Source organism: Entelurus aequoreus, linkage group LG05, assembly GCF_033978785.1.
Source record: "Entelurus aequoreus isolate RoL-2023_Sb linkage group LG05, RoL_Eaeq_v1.1, whole genome shotgun sequence".
NCBI lineage: Eukaryota > Metazoa > Chordata > Actinopteri > Syngnathiformes > Syngnathidae > Entelurus > Entelurus aequoreus.
Genome location: NC_084735.1, coordinates 65,652,433 through 65,666,076, shown reverse-complemented (window position 1 = coordinate 65,666,076; position 13,644 = coordinate 65,652,433).

The following is a 13,644-nucleotide window of genomic DNA, read 5'->3' as shown; positions in this document are numbered from 1 at the left end:
CAAACGAAAGTATCTTTCTACCAAAAAACAAGCGCTACTTTTGCATGGTAAGGCTTTTGATTGAAGCAAATGAGCGGTAATGCAGCCTGTATAATTGGGGTTAGACACAGGTTTTGACATAAATGGTTTTGTCACAGTCCTAATATCTTCATGTCATGGCTGATTATCAATAGGTGGCGGTAATTCAGACCCAATTAGGCCCTATTTTAAACTCCTTTGACACAATCCTGGGGATTCAAACCTTGTACCAACAAGTGAGGCCTTGCCCAATGTTACTACGTAGCTTCCGAATTTGTCATATTAGTTTTGATTTAATGATAAATCGTGACTCAAGGTGCTTCCGCCGCAAGAGAGGAAGAAAAATATGGAGAAAAGCCATGATTTGTTTTACGCTCGTTAACAGGCAGCATCTCTCACTTTTAAGACATTCTTCCTGACAAGCTGCTAGGAAAGAGGCTGCACCAGCCCTCGCTCCTGGCTGCCATGGCGGAGGCGGGGCGTCGACACAAACTGTTCCTCCAACCTCATCACTACTCACTGCCTCCGGTTTGTGAAATGTTTATGAAACTTAAAAAAAAAAAAAATGAAGCACACTCGTTAAAAAAGTCCAACATTTTTAACGACGATGCTTTGATTATAAATTATTAATTTTCTTTGCTGTACTGTGTCAGGACAACGTAGAGATCCCCACTGCTGCTAACACTTGAGTCACCAATGAACCAAATGGACTTTGCACTTCTTACTACAGTAGCAATTCTAAAATATAGTTAGAATTACATAATATTCCTCCTGCCACAACTTGGTACAATAATGACCATATATTAGTTTTACAAGGTAGCTTTCTATTTTGGACAACCAATTCCCAGTGATGGGCAAGATAATTGGAATATGTAGTAAGATGAGCTACTAGTTACTCTCAATTAAACTATCCACAGAGACATGTAGCAAGCTACACTACAAGCTACTGTAGGGAAGGGATTCATATAGCCACATATCTGGGTGGATATTGCGTCAGAGGAAGGTGGGGAGGTTATTAATTTGTCAATGCAGTCTGCTGAAAATGATGGAAAGTGCCACTCTACATTACATAGCAAACGGCTGTGGTCAAATTTGGAATTGCCAAAATACACATTCTATGATATTCAACACTCTACTGCCATCTGGTAGCTAAAGTGGATAGTGCAGCCCCCCAATTCACCACCATATATATATATTTATATATATATATATATAAACATACACACATAATATACAGTGTATATATATATATATATATATATATATATATATATATATATATATATATATATATATATATATATATATATATATATATATATATACATATATATATATATACATACATATATATATATATATATATATATATATATATATATATATATATATATATATATATATATATATATATATATATATTATGCAAGATGCATCTCACAATAGACAACTCTTTATTTTCTGACATTCCCACAGTAAATGAATTAAAGTTCCTTCAGCTGCCTGACACTTTGTACGTAACTTGATATCTACTGTACTTATTTTAAACAATTCAGAGGGTGTAAAAGACAATCTATTTAAGATGTTTAATCCAGTCAGTTTATTTTTAATGCATCTAAAAGATGCAAATATAATTATATGATGTGCCTATATCTTTTTTAAAGGAAGAGTATATGTGCACAATAAATGGTAAAGGAGTAAATGGTGCACAATATAAAGTTGCTTATGGGTGTGTTTACTATCTGTACCTTGTATGCTATATTATTGCAAATACCGTCAAACTGTGCTCTTAATTCTTACTATAATTACTGTCACCAAGTTTTAAGCAAATTAAGGACTTGCAGTTAAGTAAAATGTTTAGAAACGTGCTTTGATTACATTCTGACAACAAAATTGCATTTGTGTCCAAATATTGGGGTATTTTCACATTTTAAATATGCAAGGTAGTAATAACCTGTGACTCAAGGGTGTGATTAATCTGATTTTAAAAAGTAATCACTTGACAGTCCTAATATATATACATAAATACTAGGACTGTCAAAGTTAACACAATAAATATGAATTTCAATAACGGCACATCATTCTTTAACGGGCGATTAACGCGAACACTTCCTTTTTGAACCTCGGGTCGTGCCGTAATGGGGAAACTTGGCTGCAGTTCACTTGCTAATGATGAGCCACAAGCGAGCAGAAAAGGACAAAGAAAAGTCTACCTTATATATCACGTTCAAAGCCATGGCATATTGTTCTCCCGACCAGAAAGGACTATTTTTCGCCTTGAGAAGAAGCGACATCCCTGCAGCAAACACCTGCTGCGCGCGTCGTTCTAGAGGGTGGGTGGTGCTTCACTTCTGTGTTTAGATTACGGTTAAGGTGCAGTGATAACATAACATTTAGATTGTTACTGTGACTGATTTAGTAATTAAGGTGACATAAAAGCTCAACAGAAATGAAAGACGGTCGGCAGGATGTTGTAAGGAGACTTTTTTTTATTGCAGTCAGTCGATCCGACATCAAAACATGTCAAAACACTTTCTCAAACCAGTCACACATTTTCGGCTTCAAAACAAAAGCGCTATGCTATACATCCGGTTTAACTACGTTTAGGGTTTCTCCTTAATGTACGGGCTTCGTATTAGCGTATTAATGTATTGTAGCGTCAGGAAAAAACAACGTCTGACACTCTTTTTAGTTTTATGGCCAATTTTATGCTAACAACGAACCCAATTCCAACAAATGTTTCCTCCGTGCACACACGTCTGTCTCCGTGTTTCACTCCTAGACACACACTTCAGGAAGAGAGTGACCCCGGTGGAGCCCATCAAGATCCAGGTCCGGGAGGTGGCAGTAGTGGAGCAGTACAAGTACCCTGGGAGTCCACTTGAACAGCAGACTGGACTGGAAGGACAACTGCAAAGCTGTTTACAAGAAGGGCATGAGCAGACTCTTTTCCTGAGGAAGCTTAGGTCATTCAATGTGTGCAGCAAGCTGTTGGAGATATGTTATCAGTCTGTTGTGGCCAGTGCACTGTACTTTGCAGTGGTTTGTTGGGGGAGCAGCACCAGCAAAAGGGACTCAAACCGGATTGATAATCTGATCCGGAAAGCCGGCCAAACTATTGGCACGCAATTGGAGGCGTTTGTGTCAGTGAGGGACAGGAGGTCACTGGACAAACTGCTGGCCATCATAGACAATCCTGCCCATCCACTCCACCTGACAATAAAGGGACAGCGGAGTTCATACTCCAACAGGCTCCTTCAACTTCCTTCCCGCACTGTGCGATTCAAGAACTCCTTCATTCCACACTCCATCCAGCTGTATAATCACTCGCCATACAGCAATAGATGACATCTGCCTATTACCTGACACCTGACATGTTAGCTACATCTCTTTGTTTATAATGTCTATTTCATTTCCTGCTGGACCTACTCTCTATTTTATGCTGCTGCTTGTTCATATAGACTGTATCAGTGGCGTGCAGTCACTAGAGGCAGGGGAGGCACGGCCTCACCTGCCATCATGGAAAGAAAAAAAAAGTAAAAAGAAAAAAAAAACATTAAATTGTTATATGTATCCAGTGATTATACTAAAGTTATTTTCCATTTAACTTCACCAGTTTTAGATTATTTTTATTTTTATTTTCACATTTGCCGTTCAAATACTGAGAAGAGACGGTGCGGTGTCAGCAGCAGTTGAGGCACGTCACTGCGTTGTGCCTCGCCCTCAACATGGATTGTGCGCAATGACTCGGCTAACTGCTGGCCTGCTGTGCAGTGAGACCGTATTGCTATATGAATTATATTATACATTTCCATAGTTTAGTTAGCTGAGGTATATAATGTACAGTGTATTTTGTCAACACTGTATGTGTGTAACGTATTTTAGTGCTGAGCGATCATAAAACTGCTGCCAATACACACTGTGTGAGGCTCGTATCATAACCCCGTCTCCTGGTGCCGGTTAACACTCCCGCCGCAGAATGCACCGCCCGACGGGAGCGCCACACCAACCAAAGCCCACACCCAAACCCTCCACGTGCAAGACCGAATCCACCCAAAAAAAGTTACTTAACAAGAAGCCAAAAAGTGCAAAAACAACAATGCTCGCGCGGCGCGCCGGAGGAGCCTTGAACAGGGACACAACATTAGGTACACCTGCAGAATGCAGCGCGGATTTCATATTTCATTCATTCACAACGCTCCCGCATTTATAAGTAAAGGTAAGACCATGATAATGTTTTTTTAATTAAATGTGCTTTATTGTGTGCTACAGTTTGTAAGTGTAAAGTTAAAGTTAGGTTAAAGTACCAATGATTGTCACACACACACTAAGTGTGGTGAAATTTGTACTCTGCATTTGACCCATCCCCTTGTTCACCCCCTGGGAGGTGAGGGGAGCAGTGGGCAGCAGCGGCGCCGTGCCTGGGAATAATTTTTGGTGATTTAACCCCCAATTCCAACCCTTGATGCTGAGTGCCAAGCAGGGAAGAATGCTGGTATTAGCTTTTAAACGTAACCCGTTAACTGCTGCCAATCAAATGGTGAATAAGATACTCTTTAGGGTTCATATGTTTGTAAATCTGACTGTGATAAAGTCAGTGCCTCAACTGACATGAACGTCACCGCACGCCACTGGACTGTATATACTGTAATATTGTACATGGTCATTGGTTTATATTGTATATATGTTATAGACATAATATAATATATCTGTATATAAATTACTCTGTACACATATTATGTATATATTCGTATATATGTTAGATTTTTTTATAGCTATATTAGTCTATTTATACCTGCATTGTCCTTTCCATCATTGTAACTGAGCTACTGTGTTGAACAATTTCCCTTGTGGATCATTAAAGTTTGTCTAAGTCTAAGTCTAAGTCTAACACTTGTTCATTCTCCTCCGACACGATGTGTTCAAAGACCATGGGATAAATGACCACCATAAGACACGAACATACACATTAACACCAGCCATACTCACGGGGTTGTCTGGAACGGAGTCAGCGTCCGCGCTCTGGACGTACTTTAATATATTCGAGATATACCCACGGATAGCGATTTTCACGATTTAAGATGACACTGGCGGCTTGTAATGAGAGATAGGCTCCCAGCAGCGCGAAACAAGTGTGACGTCAGGCTCTCTGCTGCTAGCTTTTCGTCACATACATGGCACGACAGAATCTAAACAGTCTCTAAACACGAGTACTGTCGCCAATAACACCAAAAATAGATGCAAGATTTGTTGCCAATTGTTTTTATTACAGAAAAAGTGACTAAAAGGATTGAAGAAATCTCTAAAAAAAAAAAAAATCTCAACAAAGTACAATTTAAAAATAGAAAAAAACAATATTACGTTACAAATATATATATATATATATATATATATATATATATATATATATATATATATATATATACATATATATATATATATATATATATATATATATATATATATATATATATATATATATATATATATATATATATATATATATATATATATAGTAATGTAACATATTAACATATTTCTTTAAATGTATATTCAAATTTGTTTGCCTTTTTAAAGAATATATGCACCATAGGAAATATTGCAATGTCATATTGACCATGCCCCAAACCACGCCCCCACCGCCACAGGTATTTTGGCAATTTAGGGGAAATTCTAACATTAACAAAATAAAAATGTCTTACATTACGATCATGCTTTGTCAGAGACAACTGGGCTCTATTAACACAAATACGACTGTATATACGACGGACACTGCCCTCCAAAATAGTCTCTCTATTTTTGATGAAATAACATTAGAGGAATTATTACAGCGTGTAAGTGGGATAAAACAAACAACATGTTTACTTGACCCACTTCCTGGGAAACTTATCAAGGAACTGTTTGTATTATTAGGTCCATCAGTGTTAAATATTATAAACTTATCACTTTCCTCCGGCACTGTTCCCCTAGCATTCAAAAAAGCGGTTATTCATCCTCTGCTCAAAAGACCTAACCTCGATCCTGACCTCATGGTAAACTACCGACCGGTCTCCCACCTTCCGTTTATTTCCAAAATTCTCGAAAAAACTGTTGCACAGCAGCTAAATGAACACTTAGTGACTAACAATCTCTGTGAACCTTTTCAATCCGGTTTCAGGGCAAATCACTCTACGGAGACAGCCCTCGCAAAAATGACTAATGATCTATTGCTAACGATGGATTCTGATGCGTCATCTATGTTGCTGCTTCTTGATCTTAGCGCCGCTTTCGATACCGTCGATCATAATATTTTATTAGAGCGTATCAAAACACGTATTGGTATGTCAGACTTAGCCTTGTCTTGGTTTAACTCTTATCTTACTGACAGGATGCAGTGCGTCTCCCATAACAATGTGACCTCGGACTATGTCAAGGTAACGTGCGGAGTTCCCCAGGGTTCGGTTCTTGGCCCTGCACTCTTTAGTATTTACATGCTGCCGCTGGGTGACATCATACGCAAGTACGGTGTTAGCTTTCACTGTTATGCTGATGACACTCAACTCTACATGCCCCTAAAGCTGACCAACACGCCGGACTGTAGTCAGCTGGAGGCGTGTCTTAATGAAATTAAACAATGGATGTCCGCTAACTTTTTGCAACTCAACGCTAAGAAAACGGAAATGCTGATTATCGGTCCTGCTAGACACCAACATCTATTTAATAATACCACCTTAACATTTGACAACCAAACAATTAAACAAGGAGACTCGGTAAAGAATCTGGGTATTATCTTCGACCCAACTCTCTCGTTTGAGTCACACATTAAGAGTGTTACTAAAACGGCCTTCTTTCATCTCCGTAATATCGCTAAAATTCGTTCCATCTTGTCCACTAGCGACGCTGAGATCATTATTCATGCGTTCGTTACGTCTCGTCTCGATTACTGTAATGTATTATTTTCGGGCCTCCCTATGTCTAGCATTAAAAGATTACAGTTGGTACAAAATGCGGCTGCAAGGCTTTTGACAAAAACAAGAAAGTTTGATCATATTACGCCTATACTGGCTCACTTGCACTGGCTTCCTGTGCACTTAAGATGCGACTTTAAGGTTTTACTACTTACGTATAAAATATTACACGGTTTAGCTCCAGCCTATCTCGCCGATTGTATTGTACCATATGTCCCGACAAGAAATCTGCGTTCAAAGAACTCCGGCTTATTAGTGATTCCCAGAGCCAAAAAAAAGTCTGCGGGCTATAGAGCGTTCTCTATTCGGGCTCCAGTACTCTGGAATGCCCTCCCGGTAACAGTTAGAGATGCTACCTCAGTAGAAGCATTTAAGTCCCATCTTAAAACTCATTTGTATAATCTAGCCTTTAAATAGACCCCCCCTTTTTTAGACCAGTTGATCTGCCGTTTCTTTTCTTCTCTCCTCTTCTCCCCTGTCCCTTGCGAGGGGGAGTTGCATAGGTCCGGTGGCCATGGATGAAGTGCTGGCTGTCCAGAGCCGGGACCCCGGGTGGACCACTAGCCTGTGCATCGGTTGGGGACATCTCTGCGCTGCTGACCCGTCTCCGCTCGGGATGGTTTCCTGTTGGCCCCGCTGTGGACTGGACTCCCGCTGATGTGTTGGATCCACTGTGGACTGGACTTTCACAATGTTATGTCAGACCCACTCGACATCCGTTGCTTTCGGTCTCCCCTAGAGGGGGGGGGGTTACCCACATATGCGGTCCTCTCCAAGGTTTCTCATAGTCATTCACCGACGTCCCACTGGGGTGAGTTTTTCCTTGCCCGTATGTGGGCTCTGTACCGAGGATGTCGTTGTGGCTTGTACAGCCCTTTGAGACACTTGTGATTTAGGGCTATATAAATAAACATTGATTGATTGATTGATTGATTTTTTGTAATGTTATTCTGTGATATTTGCACCTAAATAAATGCTAATACATCAGTTGAGGAATTTGAGGGTGGAGGGGGGATTTGTCTGGTTGGCTGAAATATTGTGTAAATTATTTTATAACATGTTCTGGTCGAATCCTCAATTACAGAATGATTTGCAGGCTGAATATTAAATTGTATTACTTGAAAAGGTTAAAATCTTGTCATGCAACAAAATGAAGCTACCTACCCTGAAAATGATCTGTCTAAGGTACACTTATTAATGATGAAAAATTATACCTATCTCCGATTAATCGTGATAATTTTGAGTTAACTATGAACATAATGTGATTAATCGTGATTAAATATTTTAATCGTTTGACAGCCCAAATAAATACACATAATACATACATATATATATATATATATATATATATATATATATATATATATATATATATATATATATATATATATATATATATATATATATATATATAAACATACATGTATACGTATATACTGCATATATACACACATATATATATATATTTACATATATTTATATATATACACACACACATATATGCTTTCCTCTTCTTCTTAATCTACTACGCACAATAATTGCGTTGAGAAAATGTTGACTTTGATTGCACAAAATACTTAAAATTGCAACAAATGCGCCGAGCCCGAAAACCATGTTAACTTCCGTAAACACTGCATCGCCTGTGACATATGATGGGTCCCAATTAGCTAAGGTTTTGCCCTAACCTTAACCAACCAATCAACATGGATTTACTGTAGACGTTCTTTTTAATCCAGGTCATTGTATTTTCTCTGTATTTTTTACCCCCCTTGGATTTGCAGTCAATTTGCTTTTTTTGTAGCGTGTAGCGCTATATGTTATATAATAATATAATATAATATAATATAATAATATAATATATCAGTATATATTATATATATAACATGTAAGTATTACATATACTGTTTGTTATATTTTCTATTGCTACTATGGTACATTTTTAGTCTACTTTATACCTTTTGTTTTCGCCCTTTTTTTGCACAATCCTTTCCACCTTATCCTTTCCATCCTTTGTAACTGAGCTAATGTGTGGAACAATTTCCCTTGTGGATCATTTAAGTTTGTCTAAGTTAGGCTGACCATACGTCCTCTTTTCCCCGGACATGTCCTCTTTTGAGGGTGTGTCCAGGGTGTCCGGGCGGGGTTTCTTAAATGCCTCATATGTCCGGCATTTTGAGTTAAGGTTGCATGTATTTTCAATGTAGGTCTTGGGCAGGGATTGGCAACCCCTAACAACTAAATTAAGGGCGTGCCGTGATGGCACTGCATATATTATCCTCTATTCCTTGCACAAACAGCATGCCAGACCGGCCTCATGTTGTATGAAGCTTTAACTTGCACACATGGGAGACAGCAAGGCATACTTAGTCAACAGCCACTCAGCTTACACTGACGGTGACCGTATAAAACAACTTTAACACTGTTACGTTACAAATATGCGCCACACTGTGAACCCACACCAAAAAAGAATGACAAATACATTACTGGAGAACCTCCGCACCGTAACACAACATAAACACAACACAACAAATACCCAGAATCCCATGCAGCCCTAACTCTCTAACCTCAACCGACGCACGGAGGGGGGGTGATGTGTGGGGGGGGGTTTGGTGCTTGCGGGGCGTGTAGACTAGGAGAGTTGCAATTTCGTCAAAATGGCTCTTTGAGTGATAAAGGTTGCCGACCCTAGACTCTAGGGTTAAGTTAAGAAGGGGTTAAACAAATCAAGCTGTGAAGGTGCGCATGCAGAAACATTCGTGAGGGAGGGGCAGAGACACAGAGCGAGAGAGCTAGTGAGTGGAGACAGACATGAAAACAAGACATGCCGAAAAGTAAATGCAACTTCACGGATGATTTGCGGAAAAAGTGTTTGTGTTTTGGTCCTGGCCGTGACACATGGGAAGCAGAATGCACTGTGTGCAAAGCAGGAACGAGTATATCTGTGGCAAATAAAGATCTACAAGCCCAAATCGACACTACAAGCACAAAACAGCTGTGCAGGGCGAGAGCTCGTTTATGACAACCTTTTTCCAAAACACAACATAGAATGTGAGATATAACAGGATAATGCATACATTTGTCATTTGTTTTCAAAACGTTTACAAAAAAGTGGTACCCCAAAAATTTACTGTGGGACCCCATTTGTATGATTTGATGGGGTCCCTGGGACCCCATTTTGAAAATTCCTAGCGCCAACACTACTGTCAACATAGGAGAAAAAATGCTTTATTTAAATAAATATATTACTTATGAAGCAAGTTCGAGTATCATTGGCAAATTTTCACCTAGTCCCGGCCTTGGCATATATGTGCATATATGTGTCCTCTTTTTGGGATTTCAGAATATGGTCAGCGTAGTCTAAGTCTAAGTCTAAGAATGCTACCTCGTTACATGGGTCAAAAAATAGCAAAGCTACAGGAATCGCTACTGGTTCAAAAAGGAGCGATGCTACCGCCACGTTACTGGGTAATGTAGTTAAGCTACGTAGCGTTGCTACTTGTAGCACGCTACTGGTCAACACTGCCAATTCCCGGTAACTGGGATTACCGCACCCTGAGAGGATAAATACTTTGGATCCAACACCATCCCCTCAGACTAAAGCTGACCTAGCAAAGTCTAAGTGAATGGACTGTTCTAATAGTGGCCTAACGTAAAAGACAATCCAGCTGCAAAGAATTCAGTGCATCTCAACATATCATGATTACCATTGATTGCATGTTTAAAAGTAGCAGTCGGTCGGTCTTGTCGTCAGATGCACCATAAAGATTTATTTGAACAAGAACCATAAAGAGCAAGAACAGGACAATTTTGTCAATTTGCTGGGCGTACCAGAAACACATCTGTGTAAAGGCCTTGTGATTTATTGTTATTGATGGACACATTATTGAGAGCGTGACATTTCTACTCAGATACAATCTTTCACCTTGCGTCTCGTTTGTGGCTGCTGTGTGTTGTGCCCTGACTCGCTCTCTCTCTCTCTCTCTCCTCCCTCCCGCCTTAACAACTCTGTCAGGGTATCTTAGCAACACGTCAATCTTCATTCCATAGGACGGGCCATTTGTAGGCAAAGATGGACCGTGAGAGGAGACTGTGGGCTCAGCTGATTGTCAGATTGTCTAAATGTCTTTTAACTGCTGCTTTGAATGAAAAACAAAGAGAGGACACACGCGGCATAGAATTCAATTGTGCGCCTGCGTGTGAAGTTTCCCAGCATGCCAGAGTTTGTTTGAGACTACCTCCACGGCGGAATACCAAGCAGAGAAGGCATGGGGAAGAAAAGCCGGCTTCATCTCCGCTTGCAGACACTCTGTGATCACTCTTAGCGCGTCTCCACCCTACAGCAGTCCACCTTAAATTCAGCTTCCCTCTATTTCCTGAATCCATTATCCCTTTTATGCGATTCATCTTCTGCGCGCCCTGTGGCTGCAGGGTGAGCCGCTTCCTGTAACAAACTGGCGATTGCTTGCAGGGCGTAGCCTATAGGGGCTAAAGGGACGGCTGTCGCCAAGGGCACGAGAAAGAGAAATATTCAGGTAAATTGACTAAACAAAGAAATATTATATAGTGTAATAGCAGGATTTTGGTTTTAGTTTAGTGATAGGCAAGGGTTGCCCTTAAAAGTTGTGATTGTCAACAAACTAAAATTGTGCATTTTGTACAAAGCCTAAAAGGAACACAGTTTGGGCCAGATCTACTAAAAGTTTGTGTGTACTAAAACACTTGCAAACTTCATAGCACACTCACACTCACTTGTGCACAGAGGATTGTGTCTCTTAAAGGCCTACTGAAATGATTTTTTTTTTAAATAAACGGGGATAGCAGATCCATTCTATGTGTCATACTTGATCATTTCGCGATATTACCATATTTTTGCTGAAAGGATTTAATAGAGGACATCGACGATAAAGTTCTCAACTTTTGGTTGCTGATAAAAAAAGCCTTGCCTGTACCGGAAGTAGCGTGACGTCACAGGTTGAAAGGCTCCTCACATTTCCCCATTGTTTACACCAGCAGCGAGAGCGATTCGGACCGAGAAAGCGACGATTACCCCATTAATTTGAGCCAGGATGAAAGATTTGTGGATGAGGAGCGTGAGAGTGAAGGACTAGAGTGCAGTGCAGGACGCATCTTTTTTCGGTCTGACCGTAACTTAGGTACAAGCTGGCTCATTGGATTCCACACTTTCTCCTTTTTCTATTGTGGATCACGGATTTGTATTTTAAACCACCTCGGATACTATATACTCTTGAAAATGAGAGTCGAAAACGCGAAATGGACATTCACAGTGACTTTTATCTCCACGACAATACATCGGCAAAGCACTTTAGGTACGGAGCTAACGTGATAGCATCGGGCTTAATTGCAGATAGAAACAAAAAAAATAAACCCCTGACTGGAAGGACAGACAGAAAATCAACAATACTATTAAACCGTGGACATGTAACTACACGGTTAATGCTTTCCAGCCTGGCGAAGCTTAACAATGCTGTTGCTAACGACGCCATTGAAGCTAACTTAGCAACGGGACCTCACAGAGCTATGCTAAAAACATTAGCTATCCACCTACGCCAGCCAGCCCTCATCTGCTCATCAACACCCGTGCTCACCTGCGTTCCAGCGATCGACGGAGCGACGAAGGACTTCACCCGATCATAGATGCGGTCAGCGGCTAGCGTCGGATAGCGCATCTACTATCCAAGTCAAAGTCCTCCTGGTTGTGTTGCTGTAGCCAGCCGCTAATACACTGATCCCACCTAAAGCTTTCTTCTTTGCAGTCTTCATTGTTCATTAAACAAATTGCAAAAGATTCACCAACACAGATGTCCAGAATACTGTGGAATTTTGCGATGAAAACCGAGCTTTTTGTATTGGATACAATGTGTCCGAATACTTCCGTTTCAACGATTGACGTCACGCGCATACGTCATCATACATAGACGTTTTCAACCGGAAGTTTAGCGGGAAATTTAAATTGCACTTTATAAGTTAATCCGGCCGTATTGGCATGTTTTGCAATGTTAAGATTTCATCATTGATATATAAACTATCAGACTGCGTGGTCGGTAGTAGTGGGTTTCAGTAGGCCGTTAAGTGTGCAGAATTAAGAGCAGAATCCATTTAGCGTGTCGGTCTTCAAGGCCTACTGAAATGATTTTTTTTTATTTAAACGGGAATAGCAGATCCATTCTATGTGTCATACTTGATCATTTCGCGATATTGCCATATTTTTGCTGAAAGGATTTAGTAGAGAAAATCGACGATAAAGTTCGCAACTTTTGCTCGCTGATAAAAAAAAGCCTTGCCTGTACCGGAAGTAGCGTGACGTCACAGGAGGTAATATTCCTCACAATTTTCCTTTGTTTACAATGGAGCGAGAGAGATTCGGAGCGACAAAAGCGACGATTACCCCATTAATTTGAGCGAGGATGAAAGATTCGTAGATGAAAAACGTTACAGTGAAGGACTAGAGAGGCAGTGATGGACGTATCTTTTTTCGCTCTGACCGTAACTTAGGTACAAGCTGGCTCATTGGATTCCACACTCTCTCCTTTTTCTATTGTGGATAACGGATTTGTAATTTGAACCACCTCGGATACTATATCCTCTTGAAAATGACGAGTCGAGCACGCGAAATGGACATTTAAAGTGACTTTTAATCTCCACGACACTACATCGGTGA